Raw genomic sequence first — 4,079 nt, 5'->3', positions numbered from 1 at the left:
TTGTTGTTGGCTGCCAGGCTGTTCACCTCCACCCACCCATCCACCCATCCACCCATCCATGTGTCCATCCATCCATCCACCCATCCATGTGTCCATCCATCCATCCATCTATCCACACACCTATGTGACCATCCACACATCCATGTGTCCATCAACTCCTTCATCCACCTACCCATCCATCCAATAGCTACCATAACTTCTCAGGGCCAGGCAGGGCCCTAGGTGAGGCCATGAAGCCATGACAGGACGCAGCACTGCCCTCATAGAGCTGACATTCCAGGGCTTTAAGTCATGGGGAGAATAGAAGTCAGAAATGCCATGGGCTCTGCAAACTCCTTTGCTCCCGGGGCTCCCTCTGGAATGTGACTGAGTGGCTGTGGGAGGTCCCTACAGGAGGGCATCCCCAGGGATCACGGAAAGGAACCAATGGCTGTCACCGGCTCCCTTCTTGGTCTCATGCTCACTAGGAGTCTTCTAGGGGCACGAGGGCAGTAAAGGGTCCCCACGCCCACAAGCCTCCCTTCTGGGGGCTCTGTACAGCTGGGGGCTGGGGGCCGGGGGCTGGTGAGGGTCTCAGAGTTTCTGACAGTAGCTTCTGAGCACCGGCACTCACCGAGAGGCCTCTGGAGGCACCAAGCCAGGAGCCACGTTTATTGAGCACCTGCTGTGTGCGCCTCACCCAGTGATGAGCTCATCCAAACTCCTGAAAGAGAGACTCCATTCTGCAGCCAGAAACAGGTGCTGAGGGGCGGGAAAGGGCACAGCTGTGGGTCTGAATCCAAGTGGTCTGTCCCCCTCTGTGCGTTTCTCAATAAGGACCTGCCCTAGGGGCTGGTGGTGGCCGAGTGCCTGGCCGAGACGCCCGGAGTCTCTCCAACTCTGATCTCATTCAGAAGCTGGCTCAGGACGCCGGACGGCTGGGCGGCCATCCTAGCGTGACCTCTCATCTCCCGGCCGCCTGGCCCCGGCCCGAGGCAAGTCTCGGCTTCTTTCTGGCCTCCACTGGGATTACTTAGTGGATAAAGGATAACTGAGTCTGTGGCTCAAGTGTCAGGCCAGGGATGGCTAACGTGGGCGGCCAGGGGCCTCCCGCCCGCTGGCTGGATCTGAAGAGCCCGTCCGCCACACTGTGGCGGGCAGCTGGGCTGGGGGCCGTGAGGCTGGGAGGGAGCGGTCTGGACCTGGGCTCAGAAAGTCCCAGGTGCAAATCAGAACCTGCCTCACAGCGCGTCAGTGAACTTGGGCAAAGCAGGGGCCTGTTCTGTGCCTCACGCCCTCTGGAGGACGGGCGGATTCGGCCTCACTGCAGACGCTGAGTGGATGGGGGGTGGGGCGGGCACGGGGGCCTGAGCGCCAACCTGCTCCTCCCCTGATGCAGACGGAGCAGCCCCACACCCTGGGGTGGCGCCCAGCCACACATTCTGCTGCTCAGGTGCTGCCAGCAACGCAGACCAGCAGCCCCCGAGGGCGAGCCAGGCCCCTGCCCCCGCCCCCGCCCCGGCCACGTGCTGCACGCTGGACGTCTGGCTCTTTTCACGGACTAGTTCCATCACAGCATGTGACTCTGCTATGGACTGAACGTCCCTCTGAGAGCCACAGGTTGAAGCCCGAACCCCCAACGTGACTGCATTCGGAGAGGCAGCCTCTAGGGAGTAATTAGGTTACATGAGGTCATGGTGTGGGCCCTGACCCGGTAGGCCTGGTGCCCCTATAGGAAGGGGCAGAGGCACCAGAGCTCTGTCCTTCCGTGTGGGTGCACAGGAGGAGGCGGCTGTTGGCGAGGGAGAGCTCTCGCCGGAAAGCAGCCAGGGGGCACCTCCGTCTTGGATGTCGTCGGGCCTCCAGGACTGTGAGAAAGTGCAGTTCTGCTCTTTGCGCTGCCCTGTCTGGGGTGTTGTGTTCTGACAGCCCTAGCAGACTGGTACCCTCTCCAAATGCCATGGTGACCCGGCCCGCCTCTCACTTTACTGCCTGGGAATAGGACATGGAAAGGGGAGCAAGGAGAGTCCTGAACCAGCATCGTGGGCCTGCCTGGACCCCTGGCTTCTGTGTGACCTTAAACAAGTCCTGTTTTCTTTCTGGGCTTCAGTTCCCCCGCACAAGATGAGGACATGGTACTGAGTGACCTCTGCAGGCTCCTCCACACCTGGCGTGCGGCCCTGAAGACAGGCAGGCTCAGAGCGGCCCCTACCCTGATGGCTGAGTGCATGCTGGGCCCTAGGAGGGCGGCAGAGGTCCCTGGACTCCCCGGCGGGGCCATGCAATGCCCGCCAGCCTGGGGCAGCGCCTACCCCACGGCCCCTGGTCAGTCCGGCCTTTGTGGGAACTCAGGAGATGGGCTGCCAGCCGGACCCTTTTGCAGGAGCCCATGACCAGCTCTGCCCAGAGGCTGTGCCTCAGACGCCCGTCCCTTCAGGGCTCCCGTCCAGCTGGAGCTGTGCAGAGAGAAGAGCCCCCTTTCTCGGGCCGTATGCCCCCCAGCAGGAGGCTGGGCTCCCCTTGCCAGCGCAGGCCCACCTGGCTCCTCTGTCCTCACCGTGTGCGTGGCGGAAGCGGCACGTCCTTTAGAGCAGAGCCCGTCTTGGAGTCCGACACTGATGGATGGGCCGGGGGCCTGGGCTACTGCCGGGAGGGAGGGAGTCCACCCCTCAGGCCACGGGAGAAGCTGGGCACGGCCCCTGGGCCTGGGGAGGGGAGTTCTAGGGGCAGCGCCCGGGCAGGCGGGCTCTCTGCTGAATCCCGCATTTCTGCGGTTATTGCTGAGAGTGGCCGTGTGCCTCTGACTTCCCTGCAGGTCCTCCTGAAGGAAAAGCCTCTCTGGGCACCACAGGGCGTGCTGGTGGCCCAGGCTGCCCCCCTGAGTCTCCAGCCCGAGAGGGGAGCTGGCTGTCTGTGAAACGGGCCTGGCAGGCTCAGTACAGCCTTCCTGCCCATCTCGCAGTTGGAATCGAAACTCCCAAGTAAGAAGAGGCCACGCCTGCGCTTGGGCACTTGTGACCTGCCCTGCAGGGCACCTGCTTCCTGAATGTGCTTCTCCCCAAGGGGGCTCACTCATTCATTCACTTGTTCGTTCACTCATTCTTTCCTTCAGCACTAGGTGGCTTTCTTTTTCAGTCTTCATGTCCTGACCTTAAAATGGGGTGGTTTTTCTAGGTCAGAGCTGTGCAGTAGCCACAGAATGAGAGCCATGTGTGTATCGATAATTCCAAATTTGCTAGTGTCTGCATTAAAAGACATAAAAGCAAACAGGTGAAACTTAACTTTGATCGTGTATTTAACCCAACAATGCAAAGCGCTGTCATCTCGGCGTGCAACCCGCACCAAACGTGTTCAAGAGGAATCCTGCTTTGCCGGCACCGAGACTCTGAAATCCTCTGTGTGTTTTCCTGTTTCGCTCCCCAAACTGGGACCCAGCACTGCTCTTGCCACCCCCACCCCCCCATGAGAATCCTCGCATCCTGGTCTCTCTGCTCTGGGTCTCAGGGTGTGAGAGGAGGGCCTGGCCAGAGGGCAGAGACTGCCAGGCTGGGGCCCCTGGGGCCGGCAGGGTGTGGACGCTCCCCCGGGAAGCCCCCGGGCCGGGCAGCTGCTCCGAGGCCTGGAGGCTGGGGTTGGGGGGGTCTGGCCCCTCGTCCTGTCCCATCCACTGGGGCCACGGGGGCTGGGAGGGGCAGCTTCCTTTCTGCTCTCAGGTGTGGTCTGGGATAAAGCAGGCCCTGGAGGCACAAGAGGGAGGCTAGCACTGGATTCCTGCAGAGACAGCCCCCCCGGCTGGTGGGCTCTGGGCTGACGAGTGAGGTGGGTTAAGTTGCCCACCTCAGGGAGGTTAAGGGGGGTTCGGACCCAGACGCCTCCAGCACAGCCACCTACTGGCTGCTGGGGCAGCACTCGCTATACAGCTGTGCGCTGCCCCAGGGGCCGTGGCCCTTCCTGGGCCCCGGGGGCAGCTGAGCTGGGAGCAGGTGGGAGGTGGGAGGTCTCCCTGTCTGGGCCCGGCGGCCCCGGCGCTGGGGTCTGAGTGTGCGCGCAGTGCAGAGCAGGGAGCGTGTGGGTGCACCCATGACGGCCACCCCTGTCCT

Source organism: Globicephala melas, unplaced genomic scaffold (genome assembly GCF_963455315.2).
Source record: "Globicephala melas unplaced genomic scaffold, mGloMel1.2 SCAFFOLD_146, whole genome shotgun sequence".
NCBI lineage: Eukaryota > Metazoa > Chordata > Mammalia > Artiodactyla > Delphinidae > Globicephala > Globicephala melas.
The sequence above is the reverse complement of the archived record's forward strand: the minus strand, read 5'-3'. Positions refer to the sequence as shown.